This window comes from Prorops nasuta, unplaced genomic scaffold, assembly GCF_024137725.1.
Source record: "Prorops nasuta isolate Cenicafe-Biocafe unplaced genomic scaffold, Cenicafe_Pnas_1.2 PNAS00006, whole genome shotgun sequence".
In the NCBI taxonomy this organism is placed as follows: Eukaryota; Metazoa; Arthropoda; class Insecta; order Hymenoptera; family Bethylidae; genus Prorops; species Prorops nasuta.
In genome coordinates this window covers 599,846-620,143 of record NW_027116803.1, presented here as the reverse complement: position 1 = coordinate 620,143, position 20,298 = coordinate 599,846, and positions in this window count along the sequence as shown.

The following is a 20,298-nucleotide window of genomic DNA, read 5'->3' as shown; positions in this document are numbered from 1 at the left end:
GATGGAAAAATAAAGGAACGACAGTTTGGATCGAGAGGGAAATTTTAAAAGTGTGGTGATTGGAGATAAAAGCGCGAAAGCACGTCGTAATAACGTTACATTATCGTGTTTACTGATAATCGACTAAACTAAATCGAATCGTTACTACGTTGTAGCTGCAGTGTGAAATAATGTCACCAACTAGCCAATATTAGTTGTCATCCTCGAGAAAAATGTCGTTAAAGTACGAGCGAGCGTTATATTCATATACTTTTTTTTATGAATTGATTATTCCTCTAATAATTCGATCATTAATAATTCAAGGGAAATTAAAGGAGTTGCACGAGTTACGATCACGTGCGTGAAAAACGCTGTGCTTTGAGATTTTTATCGCGGTCGACCAAGTAGCACGAAACGTGAGAACGATTTCTTGTCGTGCCGTTTTGTTAACAAGCGGTCGCCAATCACACGTTGCTAAACGACCAATTACGATCGTCCCTGTTCGAGCCACGTTTCTCCACTCGTTTCGTGCAGTTGGAATATATATACGTACAACTGCAGAAAAATTATGTATACATGTTGAATTTCACACCGAGTCCATCGAAATTCACAGTAATTTCTCGTTTAATCGCTAGAGATAATACAGGATTTGGTCGACTGAATGAAAATTTAATTAAACCTGCGATATAAAGTCCACCGCGTAATGTTTCAATTGGCACAGTTTGGCTGCGGTGAAACATTTTTTCTGATGCCTTTGACAAGCATTTTCCAGGGATTTTCACGGATTCGCGTGTCCTGCAAAAAAGGGATCACAGAGCCTGGCAGATTTTAGCCTGAAAATGCAGCTAATTTCGCACGTGAAGCTATTACACGATTCTCGCACGAAAGTCGAGCTGCTTTTGGCTTATTTATTACCACTCTACCCCTTTTTTCTATCATCAAGAAAATTTCCTGCCCACCTACGTACGTCTGTCAGGAATACAATTTCTCTCCTGGAATTGGCTCAATTTTATTTTCTCACACGTCACCATAGATTCTAGGATAACGCAGACTTTTCCCTCTGCTATATCTATATATGTATTTCACACTAAAGCACAGCTGCTCTACTTCTCATCTACGCCCAACTAACGGTATACCTATCATGTTCTAGTTGCCCGATGAAAATCAACAAACTTTCGTTTCTGATATCTGCAATGCTACATTCGCCTGTATTTATTTTCATGCAGTATCTTACGAATGGAATTCTTTGACTTTTTACAGCAGCAAAAAAGTCTGAAATGGTTGATTGCGAGGGAAAAAATGATGAATGATAAGCACGGGGTTGTATCCACCCTCGTTTTGATGCTCCAACCCCATTTTTATCGAAAGAAAAAGAGAAATCTGGGACGAGCCTGTATCCTTTTGTTTATATTGATAAAATAAGTCGAAGGACCTTTTTTTCTTTGGTCCCAGGCCAACGAGTAAATATCTATAGTATATATTTATGCACGATCCTCGTGAATTTATTGATATTGGCAACAATTTCGAGTCCTTCGAGAGAAGAAAAAAAAAACTTTTAATTCCATGAATTTTACCAGCTTCTTTTTTGTTATCTTGTTATACCATACACACTCACTAAGAATGTATACGTGTGTGTAAAAGCATCTTTTGCTCGTATTTACGAGACAGAGCCTCGTCTCGTAATTGAGCGAACTAAGTTTGCCCAAACGCGTTGAACTTTGCGCCTGTGAAAGCTGGTCTTCCGGAATTTATTCGAGCTTTTTAAAGCTTTCTAAAATAAAGTTAATTGTCACGTACACGAATCACAGCTTTATAATAATTCCACTGTCAGACGATTATTATAATAATTAAAAAAATATACAAAAGCTTCCCTATTATGCAATCTTTATATACCAATTTCGATCATTTTATTCATCCTCATCCCCGAGCGAGAAGATTTTTGCACAAGTGAGAAACAAGAGCGCAAGATAAGGAAGAGAATGGTGGTGTTCTGGCAATCCGGCGATTAGTAGAAAGCGAGTCGTTTCGAGAGAACAGCTGGAGTTTCGAGCTGTTCCTGGCTGAATTTATGTATTGTTAAAGTTGAAATGGACTGGGGAATCCCGAGGAAAGACAAAAGTGATACGAGATAGAAGTATTTCGCTGAAAGCCTTCGCGGATCGATCGTAGAGACAGACGGGTAGAGTAGCGAGGCACGCGCGGAACGTAACATTTTGTCCCACCCAGCTTTCATATACCAAAGATTTTTATGTCCCCGCGATGCATGATGCCTGTGGCATAAAAATTCAATCAGCCTTGCGATATGATTATCAATGGAAATTTTTCAATAAAATAACGAAATATATCTTCCTCGAACGAGCTTGCACGAGGATAAAGGACAGGATTGTTCTCAGCGAGGATCTCCACGGTTTTCCATTCACGAGAAAACTCCACGTCCATCTGGGTCGCTTCCTATACAATCACCCCCAGTTTTCTGGCTGAAGTTGAGAATCCCTGAACGGAGTCACCAGGTAGAAATCGATCGGTTTCGCGAGAATCCGTGCTCAACGAAAGCTCGCGGAAGCTCGTAAATCGAATTCCAGCGAGCTTGTCGCACGTACAATGCCACTTTGTCCTTTCAACCCTCTTATACCGCGCGAATCGGATTATTAAGTTCTCGAGACACGACTGAAATTGCCCTGTAAGTCGTGTGCTTTTTCCACGTGACTGCTAAATGTTTCCCCCTCGAAATTCACACCGATCTAATCGATCCTGTACGATCCGATTGGTCGATCGACTGTAGAACGTTGCTTCGTCGTTGAACGTTCGGGAAGCTTCGTATCGTGTATTTTCTTTGGTTGGAATAAAGCTATATATTTGTAGGAATAAACTAATGGGAGTAGTGGAGCACAGTAGTAAAAATCGAAATTAAGGAGGCAGAGGGTGGATTCTCGAGAGGAAAGAGAATTAGTGGTATAGAGTTGAATTAGTCAGACGGTATAGAAGAAATTCCTTTTAATTCTCTTCCATCGATGGAATTAGTGTTTTTCCAGGAGTTTATAGGTGCATGGAAATAAAGTGGAACAGAGCCAGGTAGGTGGGAAATGACGATTGAATTGGAGGGAATATTCGCGAGTAGCTTCGTAAGACTCGGGAGTGGCATTGTTTAAGAAACGTTTAGGTTTTACCACTTACAGCTATGTCGACTAATATTTATTTAGTCGAGAGAAATTGGAGCGTGTGTTGGCACTGTTGGCTTCCGCATAATTTCAGTCTCAATATTGGGAGAGATCGGTTCGGTGTAAATACACGCATCAGCCTGTTTCTCCGGTCTCTAGCTGCGCGCGCTTTATATTGCCTGCCTGCCTCTGCCTGGCTGTATTAGACAACCGTAATTAAGGATGATCGATTTCACACTCGGCCAAGAACCAAGCCCAATATTCATTCCCATCTCCATCCGCAAATTTCTATTAATATTTTCGCTTGTACAACGATTATCACTCAGCCATCCATTCACATTTTCATCATACAGGAAGGACCAAGTTCGATATAGCCAAGCTGATCGAGATAATGTAAAATTGAAATTATTTTCTAAAAGTCATTTTCCACTTTCGTGTCGCGATAATGTGGATGGATTATTTTTCTTATAACTCTGTAATATTGAGTAATCTTGTGGAATATATACTGGCGATATAATCGAAGCGTGTGTTTTTGGACAATTTTATTCCATTTAAATGTGGATTTTTGCGGGAAATGTGTTTTTCCAGTGGGAAAAGTGGGGTTTATTAAAAATTGAGTAAATAATCGGGATAAATGGAAAGGTATTAATGGAAGTTGTTCTTGATAGGATTCCGGGGAATCGTGTAAGGTCGGGAGACTCGAGCGTTGATTGAATGAAAAATTGGTCAAGTTTGGATGCCCCGTGGATGGCTATATTCTGACTTGTACTACTTATGGACAGCTCTGTAAGGTGAATTAATGATTTACAAGGAGCTCCAACGTATATCATGCGCCGTTACCATTTTTATTCATGCCAATTGTCAACCTACATCATTTTACCTATACGCAGGCAGACATGTATTATATTTTCTGATGGAAAATCTGTCGATGTCAGATGGCGATGTAGTAATAATTCGTGATGGCAAATTGTGCGAGTAGACTACTAATTTTGCTACTGCCACAATAAAATCACCAATGATACTGTATATACATATACAACATATTTTATATACTCTTCTTCCAATACCACTTCTTTCCATACTAGCTTCACCAAACAGAGAAGCAGATCAAATTCTATTATTATACAACTTCTCGATTTCCCTCGTTATAATTTCAGACTTGCCCAAACTTTATTATTATTATCCTTCTTTTTATTGTTAAATTGATCCATGCTCTCGTTTCGCAAACAAATGAATTTATGGATTTTTGCAAATTTTATTTAGTTAGATTTTCATACAAATTGAATATTTCAAAGGGGTGGATGAGCGGTCATCTCGATAACGGAATAAATTTGGTGTATTCTTGCGAAAGGAGCACGCACGACGGCTAATTTGAATATCAGCGATCCCAAAGGAGGCGAGGTCGCAGGGAGGGGGTGCAGAAGGTAAGTTCTCTCATTAGGTTACTTCCGGTAGAGCGAGGCGAAATCGAGGCAGCGACTCGTGTCGATATACGAAAACGAGTGATGTAAAAATCTAGTCTGGGCCACCCTTTTCGTACCTCCGAACCACCCTCCTTGCCCCTTATTCTCCTATCAACCCTTCTTCGTCCCTCTTTAACCTTTTCCAACAGTTTTCTCGCACCTTCGTCCCCCCCCCCTCCCTTCTTTTCACCCTCATCAACCAACCTCCCCTCTCCATTCCCTAGTTTAACGGACTCTACGTCATCGACCAATAGTTTTGCGTCCCATCAAAGCCAACCTGCATAAATATTTGCCTCTTCTGCACCAACCACGTGTGCAAATACACCACGGATACCATTAAAGAGCTTCGCCACACTCCAAACCCTCCAACCCCTTCTCTTCAGCATCAGCAATAAAAATTGCAAAAATTCCTTAGTGAGAATATATATATATATAGGCAGACAAATATTCCAAGAGAAAAATTTTCAATATGAATTGCATGTTTATGTTGAATGATTTTTTAGCGACAGATTTAAATCGTCACAGGTCGTTGTACGTATATGGAAAACATTAGTTGTTCGGGTTATGGCAGAAATTCTCGTAACGTGACATTTGCGGGATAAGTTGGCGAGGAAAAAATTTCCTCTGGGAATAAGCACGATGATTAAGTACAGAGGGTAATGTGACAATAAACGTAATTCACACAATAACCCAAGCAAGTAAATCCTTGCCACATTTTTGTCAGGATAATTTCTAGGTGTAATCGAGCCAAAGTTTACGCTCGATTATATTTCACGCCGGTCGCCAACTTAAATGAACAAGAAACGACCGCGCGAGGCTGTTTCCAAGAATTCTGTCAAAACTTTCATCCCCGCAATGGCCCATCTTCTCTTTTTTATCGCCGCAGCGCCGGCAAAAAACTCCAATTCGCTCTCTGCGTTTCGAGCTGAACTATACAGGGGCTCTTAAAAAATTTATGAAAAACGGTCGGATGATTCGCGCGATGATTTTTAAAAAGCTTCGATAAAAATTTTCAACCCTCCGAAATTTGAGGAAGACAATTTCGGATCAAAGCTTCTCTTCGATCGAGAGAAATATTTTATCAGGCTGTAGTGTATTTTTTCGTTGTGCTCTCTGCTCGATATGTTGTATCGAGATGCTCGCAGGAATTGTGTGCTGTGGATCGATCTTAGTCTATAGGAGGGACAGCGAAATGGGGGAAAAGTCTGACTAACCTAATTAGAGCGCGAGATACACGAGTTCCCAAGGTAAAAAAGCCTATTACCAGGACTGAATGAAATGAAATATTCTCACGTGGAGAACTGTGAAAGTTGCACTCGTATTCGTTAAATAATTCATGTTACTCGGTGGGTAACAGGGAAACAAGGGGAAATTTTTTCCCTGCCCGATATTCCAATGGAACAGGTGGGAAAAACATGGTGAAAAAGAGCTCGTGCGATTAAGGGATGATAATTAATGAGGTTAATGAGATTCTTCGACCAGAAATAACAAACTCACTGCAAAAACTGACGCGATATTAAATAATTACTAGAAAAATTGAAAAAGGCTGAGAATCCACTTCCAAAGCTTTATGATAATTTATACTGTAAAATCTCAATTATGCTGAAAGGGAAACTTTTACTCGAACATTTTTAATGAATTAAATCAGCATAGTATATACATATATTGTTCTTTGATAACGAATTTAATTAAAATTTTACAAGCAAAAGTAATAAATATGATAAATAGGAGAAAATTGTTATAATTATCTAAAATCTGCTGGGAGGTTTATCGGGGTGGAAAAATTGTAAGGTCGGGTTCGGAAGATGAGTCCTCGATTTCTTTAGGTGGACGTGTTCGAGGGGAGGGGGAGAATATTTTTTTAAGTGAAGGGTGAAAGCAGAATCGAAGGGAAACTGACACGAGACGCAAGTGCTTTGTACAAGCGAGCTCCTAGCTGGAGCTTTTAGCTCATTCCATACAAGTTTGCCTTTCTCGGTTAGGAGTTGGAAGGTCCCGCGACTTCCGGTCCGTAAGGTTCAGGATGTAGACTGGCCTACTGCGATCTGATGATTTATAGGTTACCATGGCATCATCGTGATTTATGGCTTTCCAGGATGCGAAACATCATTTACCAAGAGGACAATGAGAGCGTTGCTACGTACATCTAAGCGCGTCCGTTTCTTACATCCGATCGTTGCCATTTGTCCAGAAAGCTCGCACGATCAAGGACCCGAAAGCTCTTTTCAAAGCGAGTCCCTTCGCATTAGAGGGAAGCTACTTCGCTTCGTCAGTTTCGGTCATCGAAAAATCACATTTATGACATTGGGACATTGATAACTCTTATCGTTACACACAGGAACACCATCATTATTGTCCAGAAACTCGTAATACGAAGGACGCGAAAGCTCCTGAAATCATCGTTCGATGACCGGATGATGTTGCTGCAACAGCAATGTACATGAATCTCCCTGCAACCATACAGGAATTTTGCAAGACTTTAGACACAATATTCAAGCTGATGAGCTTTTTAGCTTCTTACTGCTACGAGAACTCGTCACGCTTATAACTTCCGGCCAATTTCAGCTCGCTCGCAAACCTCGGGGGGTTATATACTAAGGAGAAATGAGGGGTGGAAGGAAGGCCTTCAGGAGCGGAGACACGTTGAAATATAGCAGAAAGGGGTGAGTCGAGGAGGGATGGTATCACAGATTGCACAACTGGGATAACCAGTTTCGGCCAAATCCGTGAAAACTCCGGCAACAGCTAATCCTCCGTCGCGTCGTACCGTCCAGCTTTTAACTTTCCTGCATAGTCGGCCCTTTGTACGGGCACTCGGGCAAAATTAATATCAGACCCGATAAAGCTGCGAATTTGATTAACTCCATACACCGAGGAGAACGCTTTCTTCTATAGATTCATCATTTTTTTTTATTATCATTCATTTAAACACCAATTTTTGCCTCGCTCGTCGTAAAATACTCTTCACCAGACACTTCCTCCATTTTTGTTCTGTATTTTCTGGCGAATCAGTTTTATGATAAAAAGAAATTGTAGGAATTTGGATGAAGAAATATTAAAGAAGTCCATTGTCGCGTTAGAAAAAGTATTCTTAAGTGGTAAAATAAACGGGCTTGATGATGCTTTCCTCAAAGCCAAACCGGAAATTAAATTCCACTCGAGTATAACAAAAGCGTTCCGTTCTACGCACCTGCTATTTGGGACAACCATAATAAATGAACGCTTTTAATATTATTTATTATACGAGAGAATCGAGTGCATCGTATAACCAAGGACTTAATTGCTTTGATCCTAGTTTGCAAAAGTTTATTCTTCCTTCTCCAACGAGTCCTATATATGAGAAACCCGAAAAATTCTTCAATCAGCTATTTCCAGAAACTTCTGGATGTATTTTGAACATTAATATTGCGCCTTTCACATGGGGTATGAAAGCAGTCTTTATTCCCTTATGCAATACGGACAAAAATAAAGGTTTGATTCCTCAGTTACAAAATTTATTGGATGGAACTGGAGCATTTGGCTTTTATTATTATTTATTCCAAGAGAGAATCGAGTGCATCGTACAACCAGGGACTTAATTACTTTGATCCTAGTTTCTGAAAGCTCATCCCCCCTCCCCTCCCCCTCTCCACTGGCTCCTACGAGAAAGTCTAAATATTCCTGAATCAGCTGTTTCGGAAATTATCATCTGGCCAAGCAATACCCTCTCTGAAATTATTCAAAGACATAAATCACTAGCATTATTTTTCAATTAACATTCTGTCTTTCGTAGTCTATGACGCTAATCCTTATTTCTTTGTGCAATCTGGAGAAATATAAATCACTGCTCGCTCATTTATAAGATTCATTGGATGAAACTGGAGCATTAGTGTTCTAATATTAGTATTTATTGCAAGAGTGAATCGAGTGCATTCTGCAACCAAGACTGAATTACTTTGATACTATACTTTACGAGAGCTTATCCTACATTCTTGGACAGATCCTACAAGAAATCTAGAAAATTCTTGATTCAACTATATAAGAAATTCATTTCTCTTATTTTTCTTTTCTTTCAATTAATATTGTGTCTCTCGAAGCATACGAAACAAGTTTTTCATTTTTTATACAATTAAAACACAAATGAAGCTCTTACTTATTAATAAGATTTATTCGACAAAACTGGAGCATTTGACATAATTTTCCTGGACGCTTGGTGGTCTTTTATTGTCAGTTCTGCTGGAGGAGATTAATTAAACTGAATTATTTATAATTTAATTGGATGAGTCGTTCGATTATCGTTCTCTTTCTCCCTCTTTCTCATTTTTCTTTTCACGTGTAACGATATAGCCTCGTGATCGATTGGCGTTTCATTGAAAGGCTTCTTTTGCCAGGGAACACAAACAATTCTCCTTCGTCGAGAAATTTCTCTCTCTCTCTCTCTCTCTCTCTCTCTCTCCGTTTTAACAGCTAGAAACCGATCTATAAATGAGGCAGCATCGGTCGTATCAATCGGATACTTTTCACCTTTCGTTCCACTAATAATTGGCCATCGACGATAACGAGAAATACGAACGTATAAACTCCAGGGCGAAACAAACAACGATCAACGATGCTGTAAATAAGAAAAGGTCAGTTTTCACTGTGGCAAGATGTTTAATCTGAAATAATTAATGACCTCATATATATATACTATATATATAGTATATAAGTGGTATAATAAGAAAAGGCTCATTGGTTTGGCCTCGTTGGAAGTTGGTGGAAAGTTTCGCGATAGTAGGCAATGACTCGTCGATATTTTATCGCGCGAAGGATAATCGAGAGTGGGTGATTAGGCGTGGAGGGGGATGGTGAGAGAAGCTGATATATATTTTCCTACCCAAACTCCAAAGAGGCGAAGGAGAGTTCGCGCCAGTCATGCCGTAAATTCTAGTAAAATTTCCGGCATTCCACCAACATATGATATAAGATAGACGTGAATGATTTTGGGCTTGAATTACTTGCCCACTTTCCTCAAGTTTTTCTTCAAACTTTCGACTCCATCGTGAAACACACGCGAATTTCTTTGCTAGTACCAGGCACTATATCCCTCCTTCGCGCATAATTCATTAAATTTCTACCCACCAATTTTTCAATACCTTCGCAAAACTTCTCCAAAATTTTTCTAGAGAATTTCCCTTTACGAAAATATCAGTTTGTCATTCTTTCCTCTCAAGCAAATATTTTCACAGAAAACAAAAATTTTATCGATTTTTGTATATAAGCGCAAACGTTTATCATAGCTCGAAGGGAATTTTACTTGTATCTTTTATGGAAAATTGACAGTCTTTGGAAAAATACAAAAATATTTCATTAAAATTTTTCGTGCAGGAAAACTATTTTCGTGATGTAGAAAATTTTCTGATCAAGGGGAATACAAGAGGGTAGGTGTAACGTTTAATTTAAAGTTTCGATGAAATTCTGGAAAGGAAGGTTCGATATTTCAACGAGAAATAAATTATTCTCCCTGTTTTTGTTTACGGGGCTTACAATGTACTCGAGTTGGAGGATCGTTAGAAAATGTATTCTCGTGGTTAACATATTTCAGAGCTTGTTAATTTTGTAGGAATTTTTTAGAATTACCGAAACACCTTTTCTCTTTCATTCTCATAATGCGTATCGACAGATTTGATTAATAAAACTTTTCCAACGAAGCATCCAATTTTCGCGATATAAGCGAGCTTAAAATTTTGTGCTGAGTCGATCATATTTTGCATAGAACGGAAAGCGACGAAAACTTGGTTCCAATGTAACAGTTTGCAGTCGGTGGCGCCAAAAGCTCTCAGAAATTCGTACAAAGTACTCGCGATCGATTTGGATTCTCGCGCGAGGCCAAGGCGCAATCGAAACTGCACGAGCTGAATTATTTCTTTGCCAATCCGATTTGCTCGTTGAATTCTTATCGCGTCCGAAAATCTTTGTGTCGCTCGATAACAAGGCGAATTTGGTTCATAAAAATAATCAATTCTTCAAATTAAATATCGTATAGATAAGCTTATCAGAATTAGCCAAACGAACAATGAAAACTTGGACAATTAGATTTAAGAATGAATCTGTTTGTTTAATAAGTAATTGAACAGAGGGGGATAGAGTTCATTGTGTCATAGAAATTGTTTACCAAGTGAATTTTCTCTCCAGCAGGATGATGGATATTAAAAACGATCGAATGTGAGAGAATTATGAGAGACATTGTTCCGAATTCCTATTAGAATCGTCCCGTATTATTGATGGCATTCTAAAATTGTTATCTCTGGCACGTTTCGCTCGAGCTATTTATCGAGCTAAGGAAATTGGGGATCGATAATGAGCACGGGGTCTCAATCACAATGAAGTTAAAGTCGAGGAATAGCGAGACTGCGAGACTCTTTCGCAGACAGCTTTATTTTTCACTTTAAATTTCCTTCGTTTGTCGAGAAGCTATACTACTGTAAGTAGTAAGGTCGACGCGTTGTCAGACCGGTCTCTCTAGGCAAATTCTCAATCCATCCATTTAAATAGCTCCACCACTCGAGCTACCTTATTCCATGGTACTTATCACAACGCTAATTAGAAAACTTATCCAATTACAAAGCAATCAATTTATTTAACGCGATTTGTCCAATTGGCTCAACTATCGCTATTATTAACATTTTTCGGCGAAATCATCTGCTATATATATATATAATTATAAGTTGAGGTATTGGATAAGTTAATGGATGAAAAGGCTCCCTTGCTAAATTACGTTGTCCCACAAAAGGACAGGCGAAGTTTGGCCTGGATCGATAACCCGTCAATGCTCGATTTACAATTACACACTGTAGTCTCCCTCCCTGCTTCGATTACAGCTCGTTCCCAGATACACCGATATTATCTGCAATTACTTTGTCTAGGGAAACTAATCGAACAAAAAAAAAAGAAAAGAGAAAAAATCCACCCACTAGTTCATATTAAACTCCAATTCTCTAGTTTCTTTCTTAAATAAACAAAAGAGAAAGGCGAAAGGAATTGCAATGAATAATATTGCAAAATGCTATTAAAATTATGATTATAGGACCTTCTCAGTTTGCCTGCTAATCATGAATTTTCGTTTAAAAAGACTGATTAGTTTCTAGTATGGATAAAAGCTCGCTGATCAATATTGGACATTGTTGATATGGGATTGGCGTGACTCTATTCATTGTTTCAGATACGTAATTGCATTTGTTAATAAATAATAACACGTTGTGACTAACGTGTCTCAATAATGTTTAGAAATTTGTTGGCTTTTGAGTAGAGCAAACATGTCTGACTATAATCCTAGCGTTACTACTGACTTTGGCTGTCTAACAGTGAAAACTTGCTCTCCGCGATGTTGGACGAATTAATTCATGCAGAATGAGCAATTGTATCCAATGTTCAGGCTGGCAAACCAAGGAGAATTAGCTCCCGCTGCTCAAATTAATGGATCCGTGTGCTATCGTGAACGTATAATTTTAGTGCTGCATGTTTCAAGAGTAGAGTCCCATTATTAATTGTCCCAACAGTGTTTATATTGCTATTCTGCCATTAATTTGATAAATCATTCCAACTTGCTCTACCTACCTGATCCGAAAGGTCTCATAAATAGTGTCAACTGATCAATCAGCTATGTCCTTTCGTACTACTGAAATTTCTCTCCAACTCTAGCACTGCAAACGATAAATCCTGGGAATTTTACTAAATTTGACTTGAAAATTAAGACAAAAATAAAATAATTTGTAGAAACTTTAGTACAAAGATATATTCAAGAAAAAGCGGAAATAGTTGGAAATTCAAGGTTTACTGGAAACTGAGCTCGGCAGATTCTCCACTACCATAGTTCGAGTAGAATCTTTAAGAGGTAGAATTACCACGAAGCGGAGGAGGTTAATGTCTGAAATTCGTGGTAATAGGGAACGCTTTCACGGTCTAACATGAAATCGAGTCTCGTGGGGGTTGCGAGAAGCGCGAATGGGGCTTGTCGGATTGAACAGGAGTGAGAAGGTATGTGTGAGTGAGTGTGTGTGTGTGTATATGAGAGAGAAAGAGAAAGAGAGAAGGAAAAAGACTTAATGAATTTTCCTGCAATATCCTCGACCGAGGCTCCACGACAAAACCTCAATATCTTAAATATGAAATTCCATCTTTGACGATAAATGCGACTGAAAGCAGAATGGCGTCAATTTGTAATCATGATGCGCAATAATAATAATGATCTCGTTGTACGAACGTGTAACGATATAAATATTCGTTAAATACATCGTTCGATGAAGATTGGAGACTTTGGGAAAGAATAATTTTGTAACGATGATGCACGCACACAAAATAATATTAATAAAATAGTTGCACGAACATATAATAAAAAATATTCGTAATATTCTTCGATAAATAAAGAATTTGGGCAAATATGCAGATTATTGAGGAAATGGAGAATTTCAAAAAGGGCGAACGAGTCGATAGCAATACGAGGGATGAAAATAAACAAATTGAAGCTCTGTTTGTGATATTATTGAGTTTCTGGTATAGGAACTCTTATCGTTGCGACTGAACGTAAGCCGGCCTCTTGGTAAGAATTAAGAAAATTTCCTAGCTGATTAATATATCGTTTCCGACGTATTATAGGAATGGGCCACGTGAGCGTGAATGGAGACCCTTAAGTCGGCGTCACGCGAGCGTTCCACTTTCAAAGCTTCGCTAGTGTCCCGCTGAACCGGAAAACTCCGGGAAATTATAGTGCCGTCCCATTCGCGTGTCCTCACCCCTTTAAGATCACCTGGAAAACGACATTCTGCCCTATTTCGACTTATCATTTATTGTTTATTGCCTTTCGACTAATCGTCAACATTCGCAACTGTTCTCCATCTCCCCCCATCCCTCTCTTCCTGTCAATTTTTCGCATTTCGTTGCACGATAAAATTGTAAATTTCCCTCTGATTCTAAAAACTGACTCGTATCACTGATACAGGGAATCGAGTCAGACATAGCATATAGGCATGGAGACAAAAGTTTTTAGCGTGGCCTGTTTTTTTTTTTAAACTTTTGCACGGACCGTAAATAAAAGGGTGGAAAAACATTGAAAAGGAAAATAGACAGAGGATGCATCAATGCCGTAGCAACGTTTCCTCGATTCCCATAAAAGCTAATCCCAACGCGGTGAAATCATTTTTTTATTGGAATTTCGTCGATAGAGGAACGATATGTCTAGCGTGAAAAGTTTCGATTGCATCAGACTCGCTTGTCCAAGGAAAATACTGTATCCTGCGATCATGGACCTCGCTATTTTTACCGACGACTAAATTTTCTCAAAAAAAAAAAAAAAAAAACAAAAAAAAATCGTGTTTGTTATATTACCACGTTTCTTATCTTTGACACGAGTGAAATTTTACATTCAAAATTTACACAGATGCACACGCTACATGTAGTATCTCGACTGCTAGTAATTTCAAGAAAATTACAGATACCACTACTACTTACTCCAAGACCGACCATCTTAACGAAATTCCAATAAGTAGTTGGTCGTTGATCTCAGGTTGGGTTAGTTGGTGCTGAAAAGAAAGAACCTCGTAATCCTATAGGAGGAAGGACAGGTGTAAGCTTCTTCCGCAGCGTTATAAATATTAACTAGAGAGATTATACAATTATTAAAGCAGAAACAGGTTTGATTTAAAGCAAACAGAAAGACACATGGAGGAATAAAAAAATCTGTGTATATGCGAGGGCGAAGAAGAAAATCACGAGAGAAAGTTTCCATCGGGAAGATTTCTCATCGAGTTTCCATCGAGACGCATAAAAGCTGCTGCCGCGTGACTCTTCTCTCGCGAGAAGATATATCAGGTCGACTGGTTGGTGGATAAAAAGTTTTACCTCCCCTTTGGTGGTGGTGAGCGCGTGCGAAGCTTAATAAAATCTCCACCTCGACATTTTTAATATTGGAATTCAACGGGGAGATTTATTCGGTTTGAGGGAAAAAATAAAATTACAGTGTGGGGAGTTGCATAGATTTTACACTGTACCACTCTGTACAGGCATCGCGAAGAATTGCCAGGTTGAAAGTCACCTTGTAATTGCTATGTAGTCGAGGAAGAAAGGGGCCAGGGTGGAGGACGTTGAGAACCACTGGACGACTTTTCAGTCGAATTGAACACTGTCGAGTATCACAGAGGCGCTTCGTGTTACCCTGGAGGGGAGGGGAGGCTTTTTTTTCAGTTAAAGTAGAAGCTCACCATCCCCACCCCCTCTCCCAACCATCTTGTCAGGGGTTAAAACGTGTCAACGAGGCAAAAGAAACAACTAACGGAAATAACGTCTCCCACGCAACGCTTTCCAAAGCCTCCGGCTAATTCACGAAGCTTGATTAAGTTTTCCACTGGTTTTCCCTCGCGAATTCCACCCGGAGACCACCCAAAAAAGCTCGTCGCCTCGTCTCAAAAATCCTTAGCTTTTCTTTTTCCCCAGAAGAGAAAATAAAAAATCATATTACATCAAGGATCAAAATAAGACGAGGGATTGTAAAAGCTTGCGGAATTACAGAAGATTCTCGCCAAAGCTTAAACGAAAGCTCTATTTTCGAGCTTAACAGATGACAAGAAAATTCTGCTTAATTTTCCTACCAGACTCTAGCTAATTCTATCTCGTCTATTATAATATACGTTATATAAATACATTCAGACTTTTACCTGACAAAAAGCTGCATTTTATCGTGTAAACGAGTCTGTAGCTTTTAGCGAAATTAATCAAATTTTGCGATATTGCGAATAATGGTGAGTTTTGACATTTTTTTTTAGTATTTTCGGATTTATCGAGTTGATTGGGTGAAAATGAACAAGGCAATGAAACGAGAGGGATGAGAAAATAAAAATTAGATGATGGAATATCCATGGCCATTTTTTTTATTAACGTAAAATCAGGGTAGATCGGTGATTTATATCGGTCTGCGCTGAGAGAATGGAAATCAGTGTTTATTGGTCTGCAAGAAGGTAAAGTTTCTTGCGTGCTCGCCAAAGCGGAAAATGCAAGGAGACTCTTGTCCCTCCCCCCTCGTTCCTAGTTACCCTCCGAAGCTTAACGGAAACCTCGCGAGGGACGCAAATTTATTAGTCACGTATGGAAAATAAAAAGGAGAATTTCGCGTAGCACAATATCGCAGCCTCTTTTTAAAGCCTTTCACCCCAAGATTTATAGGCAGCTACAGTAAAGAAAGTATGAAATTGTCCGACTGTAAAATGCATCCCTATTCCTGGCCGTAAAGTCTCGTAAACATATCACGAATCGCCAAGAAAATCTTTTCTTTCACCTAGTTTGCATATTTGCTCTATTTCACCAGTCCCATTCGTCATTTTTCTAAATAACCTTCAACGATAAATGCCATTACCCACGAGATTTTGCTCGATTAATATTTTCGACAATAGGCTCTCGATCGACTCGACTTTTCGTACTTCGCTCTAATGGAACTTTCAAGAAACTTGAAGTGCTGAGAATTGTACAGTGTTTTCAACGTTTAATTATTAGGGGCAATTAGGGCCTGGGAAATTAACAATTACGAGGCACAAAGTGAAATACGCTGCGAGACCACGATCAGCAACAGTTGTGCAGAGTTTCTATTCGGCCAAAAATCATGAATAAATAGTGCAAAATTTGGCAACTCGCGCAATGAACTTTCGTATTAAAGTTAGACACGTTTCAATAATTTCTACCTTGTGTTAAAATAGATACGTGCCTATATACATATATATTTTATATACATTAGGAAGCTCCAATAGTTTGCTAAGGGGAAAACTGGTCGTAAAATGCAGTAAAGAAATATTAAAACGATCACCATCGGATGGTGGAGAAAATTTAAGTAATTATGAATTAGTATGTAAAATTTAACAGTTCGAACAACGAACCTTCTATATAATTAAAGTTAAATACGATTTTATAAATTCAATTATACATTATAAAATATATGAATACACTGAAATAATGATTTATTAAAAGGAACCAGATCCTGACGTGTCATGTCCAACGATCACCGTCAAATATCATCGTGAATGAAAAATGCAAGACAGGTGTCTCGTATACAAAACAGCTGGAAAAATGGAAGAAAAATTTATGCGTAAAATCAGGTAAGTCAAGGCTAAAAAAAATAGATCCTCCTGCTTTTCATCAAGATATAATACGTTATGTGATAAATCGACTGTAATATAAATGAAGATTAAAATTAAGAAATAGTCAGTCTGGAGCAAAGATCGAACGATGGAAAATGAAATCTATTGTGAAGGAAAATGGAAACTGGAAAATAGAAAATAGAAAATAGTGAGTGCTGAGTTTATCATGAGTTAAACGCTGTGGAAAGGAGGATGCCGGGTCTCAGCATCCCGGGTAAAAATAATCCGTTGGTTACAGGGTGAAAGTCGATGAAATAAAAAACAATGGCTTGGATGTTTCAATAATCAATGAAGCGCGAGAATAATAAGTAAACAAGGACGGGTAGGGGCTGGATTTATTGCCAGTGCGAATAATTGGTGCGTTAAATGAACGATGAGTCGATTATGGACGAATTCCTCAGCGACAAAATTACAATAACACGCGCGTATAATAATATTTCCCAATCGACGCTGCAGAATTCTCTTGTGTCATTAATAATGCAATGCTCCGCTATTACTCGTACCAATAACTTTGTTATAATATAATGATAATAGTATCGATAGATAATTATATACGAAAATAATAAGCAAATCGGAAGGAGGAACTCTTTTGAAAACTATCGGTCCATTATTCAAGGTTCGATGTAAGTTTCGAGGGAGCAAATAAAAATAGTCGAGATAAATGTAGGCGTATATACAGATAAGTTCGAGGTTAGGACGACGCTGCGGGATTCGCTTTGAGTTGTGAGTGGATTACCGCGAGGATAAAGGCAAAAAAAGGAAGTAAGAGGAGGGGGAGAAGGGAATCGCCGTATATAGGGAAAGAGGGAAGAGGGAGAAAAGTGAAAAAGAAATGCTGTGGGACAAGTTTGCCCCAGTAAATGTTTTCGAAAGGTTCGCCAGAGTCCGCGAATCTAAATACATGGGTCATTGGAAATGCATTCTTTTTTCGTCCTTCGATCCGTCGGCTTTTTGCAAATTAGATAAAGTTCCTCCTTGACGAGGAAAACTGCCATGTCCCTTCCAGCGCAATTTAAATTGGCTTTCGTACGCTATCTCGACTGGTGCACCGCACGGGTAACGGGGTCAACCGGAAGTCGCCATTTCTATCCGATATTTCCCATTGTTACGTGACATCATTAATCCCACCCCCACCTTAATTACCCTGGCACAACGGGCCAATCCAGTTCTCATCCCTCCTTAGAGCTTAACAAGCCAGATTATTGCTGATAACCAATTTATCGTCCATTACTATTGTTGCTCGTGGGTTGTTAATGAATTTTGGAAGATAGCCTATCTAGGATAGATATTTGGTACTGGGAGTAAGCTAGAGTTCTGTATTTTCTATTTTTTTTTTTTATCAGAAAATCAATAAACAGCTGATTAGTATCACTCACCTACTCCTTTCAATTTTCTATAGTTATTTTTTAGCGTCGTTAGGATTTTTCTCCCGCATCAAGTTTTAATTCTATCGCTGACAATCGTTTAATAGGTCAATGTAGAGAAGACGTGTACAGTGTAACTCGTTGCAATCGATACGAGTCACGCACACACGTATACAGACGAATCATACACGCGTACGATGAGACTATGGGGGAAACTTTATTTAATTGCCGAAGCTCCGGAAGGGTCTCCCACCTCTTAACAACCAGATGAAAGAACCGGAGCGTCCATTCAAGATTTGGTCAACTCTCGCCAGCCAGATATCACGTACCTACGATATAATTTTCAAAGAATTCAGAAAATTCTCTCTCCAACTTCGCTATTGGCCATTTTACGAAAAATAAATCTCGAAAATTTCATGGTAATTTTTCAATCCCCTCGATTCATCCATTTGTCAACATTAAAAAAATAATTATCAATTTCTTTGATGAAAATTATGAGCTCTTCGGACTCTTTTATAAACTTAATTAAATTTTAATTCTCGTAAGAAAATATTTCAAGAAAATTCCGTTCTTCCAAAGTGGTGTTCGCAGAGTGCGTACACCATCAAGGAAAGGGGTTTTTCGTTTAAAGGGATAAGAGTGAAATAAGAAAGTAAATGGACTTGGATGTAATTGCAATTGCAGTTGCAAGATGAATGCAGTCGAAATGGAACGATCTGATCTGACGATATATTTTCGACGGACAAATAAAACTCGATAGATAACTACTGTTGGCCGGCTGTAAAGTTTCTCGGATTAAGACATATAGCTTTTCTCCCTTGTCCATTGCTTACTCTCGCTGCCTTGGCTGCCTGTATAAAATACTATATATATATATATATATATACGTACAGCTTTCACTATTTCGATTCTAACCTTATATATATATATATACACATCCATTTCCAAAAGCCCTCGTAAAATCCTATTTTCCATCGCTCACTGTACACACAATTTCAGTATTTCATCCGTAATTTTCCCCACTATTATTTTCCACATAATTTTTAACGCCTTTCACCGTATACACACTTTACCATTTTTCAGGCCACATGGCTTTTCCAGAAAACGATACGTAATATTTTTCTATGGACACGGTCCTTACAAACGGCTACACATTTGTTTGCATGACATCTATAGCTATCGTTCATAGCGCACCAACACAGAGAGGGAGAGAAGCATGTAACGTAACGAAGAGGCGTGGGAGGTGGTTCTCCACGGAGCATTGCTCACAGGATGGTCGACGATTCTTGAGACGTCGTTTTTCGCCTTTACAGGTTCGTCCAGCACTTTGACCCTTCCCTGATGGAACGAACCACAGGGGGAAATGGGTCAGAGGACCAATCGCTCTGGAAAATTTACTACCAGCCAACACCCATTTATCTCAGCCCAACGTGTTAATGGCTGGTCCCAAAAATGGCTCATGAAAATTCCACGTCTCATTGAACGTGATACGAGAAAGCAAATGAATCTATAAAGCGCGGAACGACGACCCATAATATCTTGATAAATTCCTCCAATGGATTTTATGATTTCTCTCCAAATTACGTCTATATACTTTCCTTCCATATCTATTTTCCCCTCCACCATTTACCCCATTTTTCATATCCTCCCATTTTCTTTCCTCTACTCGCCTCCATTCTTTGCTCTTCTTCCAGAAGGGATCATAGGATTCGATGAATCATCGAAATAAAAAAGGGATTATTTGCTTGGGACAAGAGTCAAGGGATGTATTATATCAAAATAAGGACAGATTTTCGCTATTTCAACGGGATGAGCCGCATACCTACAAGACTATTTGTTCACTTATCTTAACACTCGATTGGACTCCTCGGCCAAAATACTCTCTTAGCAAACGCTCGGATCGTTCGAATTTTTTCCTATTATTTTAAGCAACGATGGAATTCAATCAAACACTCGATTTCTCCAGATTTTTCTCCCTCCAATGATTTATGTTTGCATGAATCACCTTCGATTCTGTGGTTAATGAACGACGTGGCGTGACTCGGGAGAAGCAGTGAAAGATTTTAGTGATCAGACACGTGGGGCACTGGTACATATAAGCTTTGAGGAAAGAAAAACAGCAAAAGTATGTTGGGGGGGGGGGGGGGGTGAGGGAAAATTTCGTGTCTATCGATCTTGGGGGTGGCGGAGAGTGACT